This window comes from Pristiophorus japonicus, chromosome 19 (assembly GCF_044704955.1).
Source record: "Pristiophorus japonicus isolate sPriJap1 chromosome 19, sPriJap1.hap1, whole genome shotgun sequence".
Lineage (NCBI taxonomy): Eukaryota > Metazoa > Chordata > Chondrichthyes > Pristiophoridae > Pristiophorus > Pristiophorus japonicus.
The window spans coordinates 80,176,089-80,188,672 of NC_091995.1; the positions used below are offsets into that span (position 1 = coordinate 80,176,089).

Consider the following 12,584-nt stretch of genomic DNA (forward strand, 5'->3'; position numbering starts at 1 on the left):
GAGGGTTGTCCTATGAGGAGTGATTGAGTAGATTGGGCCTATACTGTATGGAGTTTTGAAGAATGAGAGGTGATTTCATTGAAACATATAGGGCTAAAAATTCGGTTGGTTAGCGCCGTCCATTAGCGTCCGAGAGAGGCGCGAACGGGTTGCTAAGCTCTTACCGACTGTGTGCTGTACTGGCTGCGCCTCTCGCGACCTTCAGTGGAGGTTTAGCAGCGGCGCTAATAGTTAGCTACGCGCACTCTAGCGCCACCCACCTGGTGACTTCTATAAATGTACAACACCCTTGTAGCACCGCGGTCGTGAGCTTGACTACTTTGGCTTGCCGTAGCGCCTGCCGCTATTTCCGACAAGGAAAGCAGGCGTCACGGAGAAGTTGCCGGGGCGATATGTCCGAGGGGGAGCAGGTGGGCAGTTAAAATGATTTTTTTCCCATTAATACAACTCTCCTAGATGCTGGACACTGTTGTTTAGGTGCCTCGGCATTTCTTTAACTTCCGGATGGTCCAGCTGACCTTCCCTTTAGGTGCTAAGGTGCCGGTTTCCTAGCACCAGAACTTCAGCAGCATTCCCGCGATAACGCCCCAGGAATCAGGGTTTTGCCCGGAGAGGGATGTGGAACACTTCCCTTAGTGCTCCACTCCCCTTTTGGGGCACTAAAGGTGAATATCCCGAGTGGAGGCGGTAAACATCGCCCAGCGCTAAAATTAGCAACCAGATGGTAACACCACCTCAAACCAGGATATACTGAATGTTTAGCCCATAAAATTATGAGGGGGATTGAAAGTGTAGATGATGAGAGTTTGTTTCCGCTGGCTGGAGAGTCTAGGTATAGACTCACGATAAGGGATCGGCCATTTAAGATTAAGATGAGGAGGAATTTATTCACTCAGAATCTTTGGAATTCTCTACACCAAACAGTTGAATCGTTGAATATATTCAAGGTTGAAAGAGATAGATTTTTGGACACTAAGGAAATCAAGGGATATGGAAATTGGGCGGGAAAGTGGAATTGAGGTAGAAGATCAGCCATGATCTTCTTGAATGGCAGAGCAGGCTCGACAGGCAGAATGGCCTACTCCTGCTCCTAACTCTTATGCTCTTATGATGTGACACACACCTTGCCTGGATCCCAGATGGGACAGCCTTGTAACCCAGCAGCTGCAGGGCCCTGTCCCATTGGTGGGGTGGGGGTTAAGCTATCTCAGGAGAGGAATATCCCCCTCCTATCCATTATCACCCACTCCTGGGCATTATGAGGACAGAAAGAAGGAAAGAAGGAAAGTGTTGTGTATCAGTAAAGCATGCAGTCCCATGTTCCGCCACCAGGGAACTCATCCCCTGAAGTCCCAATGGATCCCAGCATCCCTTGGGAGCACTGTATATAAGCCAGCCTCGAAGGCCTGTTCCTCACTCTGGAGTGTCTTATTAAAGACTGAGGTCACTGTTACTTTAACCTCCCTGTATGAAGCCTCATCTGTGTTAGGAACACAATAACTGGCAACGAGAATACGAATCCAACGCAAAGATACAACAAACTGTGGGCATCCTGGAGAAGTTCTCGGAGGGTGAGGACTGGGAAGCCTATGTTGAACGGCTAGACCAGTACTTTGTAGCCAATGAGCTGGACGGAGAAGGAAGCGCTGCAAAAAGGAGCGGGGCACCGACCTACAGCCTCATGAAGAATCTTCTGGCTCCAGTGAAACCCACAGATAAGTCATATGAGGAGCTGTGTACACTGGTTCGCAAGCATCTCAACCCGAGGGAGAGCGTGCTGATGGTGAGGTATCGGTTCTACACGTGCCAGCGATCGAAAGGTCAGGAAGTGGCGAGCTACGTCGCCTAGCTAAGGCGACTTGCAGGACAATGTGAGTTTAATGGCTACCTGGAGCAAATGCACAGAGACTTTTTTGTACTGGCCATTGGCCACGAGACCATCCTATGAAAACTTTTGACTGTAGAGACACCGACCCTCAGTAAGGCCATTGCAATAGCACAAGTGTTTATGTCCACCAGTGATAACACCAAACAAATCTCTCAGCACACAAGTGCTAGCAATATTCATAAATTAACTGGAACTGTGTTTGCTAGCAGAAATATACAGGGCAGAACCCACGAGTCTGCAACTGCCAGCAGGCCTCAGGTGACCCAGATGACTGAGTCCCCAACAAAGGATGAATGCAAGGCAATTCGCACCTTGTTGGCATTGGGGGGGGCTTCCATTCAGCCTGTTCATGCCGCTTCAAAGGGTATGTTTGCAAGAGCTGTGGAACAATGGGGCACCTCCAATGAGCTTGCAAACGAGCTGCAAGCTCTGCAAAACCTGCTAACCACGTGGCAGAGGAAGAGCGATCCATGGTGGATCAAAACAATTTCGAGCCTCAGAGAGAGGAGGCAGATGCTGAAGTACACGGAGTGCACACATTTTCGACGAAATGTCCACCTATAATGCTAAACATAAAATTGAATGGCTTACCCGTAGCCATGGAACTGGATACTAGTGCCATCCAATCCATCATGAGTAAAATGATGTTTGAGAGACTGTGGTGCAACAATGCATTCAGACCAGCCCTGAGCCCCATCCACACGAAACTGAGAACGTACACCAAAGAGCTTATCACTGTCCTGGGCAGCGCTATGGTCAAGGTCACCTACGAGGGCATGGTGCACGAACTGCCACTCTGGATTGTCCCGAGCAATGGCCCCACACTGCTTGGAAGGAGCTGGCTGGGCAAAATGCGCTGGAACTGGGATGACATCCGAGTGCTATCACATGTCGATGAGGCCTCATGTACCCAGGTTCTTAACAAATGTCCTTCCCTTTTTGAGCCAGGCATTGGAAACTTTTCCGGGGCGAAGGTGCGGATCCACTTAGTCCCAGAGGCACGACCCATTCACCACAAGGTGCTAGCGGTACCTCACATGATGAGGGAGAGAGTGGAAATCAAGCTGGACAGGCTGCAACGCGAGAGCATCATCTCCCCAGTGGAATTCAGTGAGTGGGCCAGCCCGATTGTTCCAGTACTAAAAAGTGATGGCACAGTCAGGATTTGCGGCGATTATAAAGTAACTATTAATCGTTTCTCGCAACATGACCAATACCCGCTACCTAAGGCAGACGACCTATTTGCGACGCTGGCAGGAGGCAAGACGTTCACCAAGCTCGACCTGACTTCGGCCTACATGATGCAGGAACTGGAGGAGTCTTCGAAGGGCCTCTGCTGCATCAACACGCACAAGGGACTGTTCATCTACAACAGATGCCCGTTTGGAATTCGGTCGGCTGCAGCAATCTTCCAGAGAAACGTGGGGAGCCTACTCAAGTCAGTACCACACACGGTGGTTTTTCAGGACAACATATTGGTCACGGGTCGGGACACCGCCGAGCACCTACAAAACCTGGAGGAGGTCCTCCAGCGACAGGATCGCGTAGGGCTGCGGCTGAAGAGGTTGAAATGTGTCTTCATGACAACAGAAGTGGAGTTTTTGGGAAGAAAGATCGCGATGGATGGCATTCGGCCCACAGACGCCAAGACAGAGGCTATCAGGAACACGCCCAGCCACAGAACGTCACGGAGCTGCGGTCGTTCCTGGGACTCCTCAACTATTTTGGTAACTTCCTACCGGGGTTAAGCACCTTTTAGAGCCCCTACATGTGTTATTGCGCATAGGTGAGAACTGGGTATCGGGAAAAAACCAAGTAATTGCTTTTGAGAAAGCCAGAAATATTTTATGCTCCAACAAGCTGCTTGTATTGCATAACCCGTGTAAAAGACTTGTGCTAGCATATGACGTGTCGTCCTACAGAGTCGGGTGTGTATTACAACAAGCTAACGTTGCAGGGAAGTTGCGACCTGTCGCCTATGCCTCCAGGAGCTTGTCTAAGGGCGAGAGGGCCTACAGCATGATTGAGAAAGAGGCATTAGCGTGTGTGTTTGGGGTAAAGAAAATGCTTCAGTACCTGTTTGGCCTCAAATTTGAGCTGGAAACCGATCACAAGCCCCTCACATCCCTGTTCGCTGAAAACAAGGGGATAAATATTAATGCCTCAGCCCGCATACAAAGGTGGGCACTCCCGCTATCAGCGAATAACTATACCATCCGCCACAGGCCAGGTACCGAGAACTGTGCGGATGCTCTCAGTCGGCTACCATTGCCCACCACGGGGGTGGAAATGGCGCAGCCTGCAAACTTGTTGATGATGGCGCAGCCCGCAGACTTGTTGATGGTCATGGAAGCGTTTGAAAATGATAACTCACCTGTCACGGCCCACCAGATTAGGACTTGGACCAGCCAAGATCCTCTGCTGTCCCTAGTAAAAAACTGTGTACTGCATGGGAGCTGAAATAGAAGAGCCAATCAAGCCGTTCAAGAGGTGAAAGGACGAACTGTCCGTTCAAGCAGACTGCGTGTTGTGGGGTAACTGCGTAGTGCTACCAGAAAAGGGCAGGGAAACGTTCATCTCGGATCTCCACAGCACACACCCGGGTATAGTAATGATGAAAGCGATAGCCAGATCCCACGTGTGGTGGCCCGGTATCGACTCTGATTTAGAGTCCTGTGTATGGCAATGCAGCGTATGTACTCAGTTGAGCAACACACCCAGAAATGCACCACTAAGTTTGTGGTCCTGGCCCTCCAGACCATAGTCGAGGATCCATGTCAACTATTGCGGGCCCATTTCTCGGTAAAATGTTCCTGGTGGTGGTGGATGCTTTTTCAAAATGGATTGAATGCGAAATAATGTCGGGAAGCACCACCACTGCCACCATTGAAAGCCTGAGGGCCATATTTGCCACCCACGGCCTGCCTGACATCCTGGTCAGTGACAACGGGCCATGTTTCACCAGTGCCGAATTTAAAGAATTCATGACCCGCAATGGGATCAAACATGTCACCTCGGCCCCGTTTAAACCAGCCTCCAATGGGCAGGCAGAGCGGCAGTACGAACCATCAAACAGAGCCTTAAACAAGTCACAGAAGGCTCACTCCAAACCCACCTGTCCCCAGTACTGCTCAGCTACCGCACGAGACCCCACTCGCTCACAGGGGTGCCCGCGGCTGAGCTACTCATGAAAAGGACACTTAAAACCAGACTCTCGCTGATTCACCCCAACCTGCATGATCAGGTAGAGAGCAGACGGCAGCAACAAAATGTAAACGATGATCGCACCACTGTGTCACGGGATATTGATCTGAATGACCGTGTGTATGTGCTAAACTATGGACACGGTCCCAAGTGGATCTCGGGCACGGTGATAGCTAAAGAAGGGAATAGGGTGTTTGTAGTCAAATTAGACAATGAACAAATCTGCAGAAAGCACCTGGACCAAACGAGGCTGCGGTTCACAGACTGCCCTGAACAACCCACAGCAGACACCACCTTTTTCGAGCTCACAACACACACCCAAAGGATCAACGACACCACGCAGGATCAGGAAATCAAACCCATCACGCCCAACAGCCCAGAAAGGCCAGGCTCACCTAGCAGCCCTGCAGGGCCAACAACACGCCAGCCCAGCGAGAGCACAGCCAACACACCAGAACAGACATTTGTACCGAGGCGGTCCACCAGGGAAAGAAAGGCTCCCGACCACCTCACCTTGTAAATAGTTTTCACTTTGACTTTGGAGAGGGAGTGATGTTGTGTATCTGTAAAGCATGCACTCCCATGTTCCGCCACCAGGGAGCTCATCCCCTGACGTCCCAAGGGATCCCAGCATCCCTTGGGAGCACTGTATATAAGCCGGCCCCTAAGTCCCGTTACTCACTCTGGAGTGTCTTAATAAAGACTGAGGTCACTGTTACTTTAACCTCCCTGTGTGCAGTCTCATCTGTGTTCGGAGAGAGAAAGAGAGATAGAAAGAAGGATAGAAAGAAGGATAGAAAGAAGGATAGAAAGAAGGATAAAGAAGGATAGAAAGAAAGAAAGAAAGAAAGAAAGAAAGAAAGAAAGAAAGAAGAAAGAGAGAGAGAGAGAAAGAAAAGAGGAGAGGAGAGAGAGAGAGAGAGAGAGAGAGAGAGAGGAGAGAGAGAGAGAGAGGAAGAAAGAAGGAAAGAAGAAGAAAGAAAGAAAGAAAGAAAGAAAGAAAGAAAGAAAGAAAGAAAGAAAGAAAGAAAGAAAGAAAGAAAGAAAGAAAGAAAGAAAGAAAGAAAGAAGAGAGAGAAGATGAGAGAGAGAGAGAGGGAGAGAGAGAGAGAGAGAGAGAGAGAGAGAGAGAGAGAGAAAGAAAGAAAAGAAGAAAGAGAGAGAGAAAGGGAGAGGGAGAGAGAGAGGGAGAGAGAGAGAGAGAGAGAGAGAGAGAGAGAGAGAGAGAGAGAGAGAGAGAGAGAGAGAGAGAGAGAGAGAGAGAGAGAGAGAGAGAGAGAGAGAGAGGAAAGAAAGAAAGAAAGAAAGAAGGAAAGAAAGAAAGAAAGAAAGAAAGAAAGAAAGACTTGCATTTATATTGCGCCTTTCACAACCACCGGACGTCTCAGCACCTTACAGCCAATGAAGTACTTTTTTAGTATAGTCACTGTTGTAATATGGGAAATGCACCAGCCAATTTGCACACAGCAAGTTCCCACAAACAGCAATGTGATAATGACCAGATAAATTGTTTTTGTTATTTTGATTGAGGGACAAATATTGGCCAGGACACTGGGGAAAAGTCCCCTGCTCTTCTTTGAAATAGTACCATGGGATCTTTTATATCCACCTGAGAGGGCAGATGGGGCTTCGGTTTACCCTACACAGATAGAAATATGTGAAAGAGAGAGAGCATCATATTAGTTGCTGATTGCTGGTAGAGACTTCATTACATCCATTCAATTGTGCTTTCTCTGTAGCAGAGACAAAAAGGTGTGAAATTCAACACATTTGACTAGGCTGGCGCCCATAGCAACTGATTTTTACCACTCACTTAACTTTGGATTCCATTTTCCACAAACAACTTGCAGAAAAAGTCGCAGGCTTGCATGAAGTAACACACAGTTTTTGAATTATATAAACTGTACCCACCTTCCCAGCTCTCGTAAGATCGTTGGACTTCTTCCTGCACCGGTCTGCTGCCCGTGGGACCGTGGAAGTTGCAGTGACGTTCGCTGCCACCTCCTTCCATGACGCCCGGCTGATTCTGCGAGGAGCCTTAGGCATCTCATTCCCCAGCCAATGCTGACGTCTCATCGTAACTTCTTCCTACAGTTCCCACAAGTCATCTTCTTTTTGTCTGGCTTTTCTTCTGACATCTTTCGAAGATTTTCTGTGAAGAAGCACACAGGCATAACACTGTTAATTACTTTCTACTGCATGGTAAAAAGGTATTAAAACATGTTTATTTAATTTTAGTCACTTTTTAAAGTTCATCTCAGTGCCACACTTTAACAAAGATGATGGTGTCAGTTATCAGCTATTTATAATGCACGGTAGTTGGTTTATTTGACAACTGGGCTTGATGTTCTTGAGCTACTTGAGGCCTTGTTGACCTCACCTCGCCGTTATCAAAACACATTGACAGCAATTAGCGGAGCAAAAATAATATGATCGGAAGGGTGAGGTAAAAAAAATCAAATTTGCATGACGTACTGAGACTATAGGATGCATCATGGCAACACACTACTTCAGTAAGTAAAGGTACCAATAGGGAAATAAGGAGAAACCTCTTTAGTCAGAGAGTGGTAGGAATGTGGAACTTGCTACCACAGGAAGTGGTTGAGGCAAATAGTTTTTGTGCTAAAGTGTCAACTGCGGCTCAGTGGGCAGCACACTCGCCTCTGAGGCTGAAGGTTGTGGGTTCACGTCCCACTCCAGGGACTCGAGCACAAAAAATCTAGGCTGACACTCCCAGTGCAGTGCTGAGGGAGTGCTGCACTGTTGGAGCTGCCGTCTTTCAGATGAGATATTAAAACGAGGCCCCATCTGCTTTCTCGGGTGGACGTAAAAGATCCCATGGCACTACTTCGAAGAAGAACAGAGGTGTTATCCCCGGTGTCCTCATCAATATTTATCCCTTGATCCAACATAACAAAAACAGATTATCTGGTTATTATCACATTGCTGTTTGTGGAAGTTTGCTGTGCGCAAATTGGCTGCTGCATTCCCCACATTACAACAGTGACTAGACTTCAAAAAGTACTTCATTGGCTGTAAAGCACTTTGGAACATCCGGTGGTCATGAAAGGCACTATATAAATGCAAGACTTTCTTTCTTTCAAAAGAGAACTAGACGAGTACATGAGTTAAAAAAACAGAGAGATAGGCTAAAAGGCTGAGACTCGTGTAGAGAATTAACACCAGGACAGACTAGAGGGGCTGAATGGCCCATTTATGTGCTGGATATTCCATGTAATTCTATGCAGAGAGGCATACAATATGCATCGCTACGGTAGCTAAAAATACTGAGGCACGAGGGTACATCATGGTAATGCATCACGACAAACACAAGTAAACATACTGCAGCTATAGGGAGAATTGTGACTACAACAATTAAACATACTGAGGATATAGGGTGCTTGAGGACAACACATTAGATCAGTAAGGAAACATAGTGGTTGCATCATGGAGAAACATTACTACAGTAAATAAACATACAAAAGCTATAGGGTGCATCATGAAAACACGATAATGCAGTAAATGTACCAATAGAGAATAAGGATAAATGTCTTTACCCAGAGAATGGTAAGAATGTGGAACTCACTACCACAGGAAGTGGTTGGGGCAAATAGCTCATATGCTTTAAAAAAGATACCAGATGAGTACATGAGAGAAAAACAAATAGAAAGATATGCTGAAAGGCTGAGATGAAGTAGCTGGAATAGGAGTATAAACACCAGTACAGACTTGATGGACTGGACGGCCTCTTTCTGAGCTGTATATTCTATGTAATTCTATGCAATAAGGCTATACATAGAAAATAGGTGCAGGAGTAGGCCATTCGGCCCTTCTAGCCTGCACCGCCATTCAATGAGTTCATGGCTGAACATTCAACTTCAGTACCCCATTCCTGCTTTCTCGCCATACCCCTATAGGATGCATCACCATAACAGATTCCTACAGCAAGGATTAGTACTGATGCTATAAGCAGCTCTATGACAACATGTTACTGGATAATATGGGTCGAAAGGGTGCATCATAGCCACACACTCTTACAGTATGTACACCAACTGAAGCATTAGGGTGCATCAAAGCAACATATTACCACAACAATATTCTGAGGCTATAGGGTGCATCATGGCAATTACATTACTATAGTAAGTAAACATATGGAGGCTGTAGAGCATTTCATTGGGTCAGCCGTGGGTATCACTCTCGCCTCTGAGTCAAAAGATTGTGGGTTCAAGTCTTAATCCAGGCACTTGAGCACTAATTCTAGGCTGGCACTCCAGCACAATACTAAGGGAGTGCTGCACTGTCGGCTGTGCCACTTTTCAGATGACACGTTAAACCAGGGCCCTGTCTGCTCTCTCAGGTGGATGTAAAAGATCCCATGGAACTATTCAAAGAAGAATTTAGGGAGTTATCCCTGGTGGCCTGGCCAATATTTATCCCTCAACTAATATCACTGTAATGAATTCTCTGCTTAAGATTTCATAGCAACACATTGCTATTAAGAACTTGTTGGTTTATTAACAAAGGTTTAACAATCACACTACCAGTTCATCCACGAGGCTCACAACTGAGTACCTCATCGTGGATGACCTAGACCCAACTGACTGGGGTTTTATTGAGTCTTGTGAATATCATGTGATTGGCTAAGCCACTCACAATGCAACAGCTCTGCAACTATTTTAAGTTGAAACATTAATACAAATGCCCCCTTATTAAAGGGGCACTAAAATCACATTAACAAATTAAACTTTGGACATTAAACACATTTTTTCAGGGAAGAGCCAAACGCACTCCCCCACTATCACAAATTTTACAGTCGAGTGTCCCGTGTCCAGGATGTCGCAGGTGACAACACACCCAAAGTGCAATGGGCTAGCCTCGACCTGGGAGAACCGCCTTCTTGATCATGGTCACTCCCCTGCCAGGTAAGTCAAAGATGACTTGTTTCCAACCTGTGAGCATACTCACAGGTGCTTACATTACAATCACTAAAAACAATTATCTGGTCATTATCACGTGGCTGTTTGTGGGAGCTTGCTGTGTGAAAACTGTTTGTCGCATTTCCTACACATGAAAAAGTACTTAATTGACTGTAAAGCGCTTTGGGACACCCTAAGGTCGTGAAAGGCGCTATATAAATGCAAGTTTTTCATTCATTTCATGGCAATACAACAAGAATTAAACATACCAAGCCTATAGGGTGCATCAGAGCAACTCATTGCTACGGTTTGTAAATATACCAAGTCTATAAGGTGCATCGTTGCAACGCCATTCTCTGGTAATTAAACATATTGAGGCTGTAGGTTGCATCATGGCAACATATCATTACAGTAAAGGAATATAAAAGTACTGCAGGCTAGAATTTTGCCAGACTGTCATTATGTAACAAATAACACCATTTTAGTGAAAAAAGTAAGAAAAATTTCGCCATTTTTTAATGGGGTAAATTTGGCCAAAAAATATCCGTCATTAAAAAACAGCGTTGCTGGAGGAATCGTGTTGGAAAATGCTGTCCTCTCCAACTTTACCGCAAGGCCAATATAGCGAAAAATACAGGGGGAAAAACAGCAAAAAAATTTCAAAAATTAAAAAAAATTGAGAAAACCGTCACAAAAGCATTAACAACAAAATCGCAGAATTTTGATTTTTAAATTCCACTTACCTTTTTTGTAGATCTTCTTACTTACCGGCATTCTTGAAGCTACAATGCCAGGCTTTTCAAAATGGTGTTTTGCGAAGCAAGTACGGTGGTGCCAAACGGCCAAACTTAGGTGGTACATTTTTTTTAGGTATGGCACTACTGAAAATGGCAATATTTTGACAATGCCATCCTTAAGGTTTGTGGAATTTTAAGCAGTTTACTTTTAGGACAAAAACTTCATTTTAGTGAAAAAAAATAGTGTTAAAACTTATGTTACGGTGGTGAATTTCTAGCCCAGCATGCTTTAGGTTTGGCGATAACAATACCTTGAAGTCACTCAAGAGAGTGGTAGTTCCATGTAAGATAGCTGGAGTAAAGCACTTTGTAAATGCAGGTGCAGTCTCTAATGAGATAACTATGCTTTGGAGTAAGCCTTCCATGAAAAACACAGAAATGCAACTTGACATGGAACACGATAAGGCAATTATATTTGAGAAATCAGTTGATCTGCAATTTACCCAGTGATATAAAATTGGCGGGTATGGTATGTTAGTGGACTACTAATCCAGTCATGGTATCATATCCCCTGAACAAGACCTGATGTTTCTTATCAAAGTGTTAGGCAAGTATTAATGGCATCAGTGCTACCACTCTGCTGGAGAATACTTTGGTGTTGTAATGCCAAGGCTCAGGCATCTGCCATCCTAGTTAAGGCGGCAGGCATGTTGGCATGTGGTCACGCCATGCATGGACTCATTTGATTGTCGCGTTTCATATTCCATGGAGTTGGCTACTTTATCCATGCAAGAAGACATTGTCGCAATGCTCTGCGACATCATCAGACATATGCTCGAGGCTGACTGCTCCATTCCCTCCGCAATCGTGGTCAGTGTGCTTGGAAGGCCTGTCAGTGCATCGCACATCCTCTGCTCCTCGTCAATGACTCTCCTTTTCATCGACGGCCTCCGGGAGTACGGCGTCTGTGTCCAGCCGAGCTGAGCTTGCAGAGGGCTGCGCCCTCCGACGCAGACTCTCCACTGCTGTCCCTGCCGTCACCAGCTGCTCTTGCTCACTTGTGAAGTGTGAGTCACCAGGTGAAATGCTAAACTATCTGTGAGTTCTGCGACGGTGCACCAAATTGCACAACGATGAGGGTGAGTGGCAGCAGTGGATGGATAGATGGCGATGTGATGAGATGCATAGAATTGGCAGGTACGGTATGTTAGTGGACGACTAATCCAGAGGCCTGGATAACGATGTGGAGACACCTCACCACCGCAGCTGGAGAATTTAAAATCAGTCAATTAAATAAATCTGGAACAAAAAACTAGCGTTAGTAATGGTGACTGTGAAACCCATCTGGTTTGGTGCAAAAACCCATCTGGTTCACTAATGTCCTTTCGGGAAGGAAATCTGCCGTCCTTACCCGGTCTGGGCTACATGCGACTCCAGACCCACAGCAACGTGGTTGACTCTTAATTGCCTCACAAGCCACTCAGTTGCATCAAACTGCTAGGAAAAGAAGAAGAATAAAGTGGACGGATCACCCTACATCGACCTAGGCCACTGGATTCGGACACAAAAAAGGGACACCCAGCCCAGTCGACCCTTCAAAGTCCTCCTCACTAATATCTGGGGACTTGTGCCAAAATTGGGAGAGTTGTTCCACAGATTATTCAAGCAACAGCCTGACATAATCTTTCTCACAGAATCATATCTTTCAGCCAATGCCCCAGACTCCTTCATCGCCATCCTGTCCTGTTCCACTGGTAGACCCACCAGAGGTGGCGGCAGCACAGTGGTATACAGTCAGGAGGGAGTGGCCCTGGGAGCCCTCAACATTGACTCTGGACC

General features: G+C 46.3%; 1 protein-coding gene and 1 non-coding gene across 2 annotated transcripts in view; both read right to left on the reverse strand.

The window, feature by feature from the left end:
- The window catches only part of LOC139229981 (glutamate receptor ionotropic, NMDA 2B-like), a 1,420,117-nt gene that overhangs the window by 931,816 nt on the left and 475,717 nt on the right, over positions 1 to 12,584 (reverse strand). The window lies entirely within an intron of this gene.
- On the reverse strand, positions 9,861 to 10,022 carry LOC139230750 (U1 spliceosomal RNA). Its single transcript, XR_011587981.1, has one exon. It is a non-coding gene; the product is annotated as a U1 spliceosomal RNA (small nuclear RNA).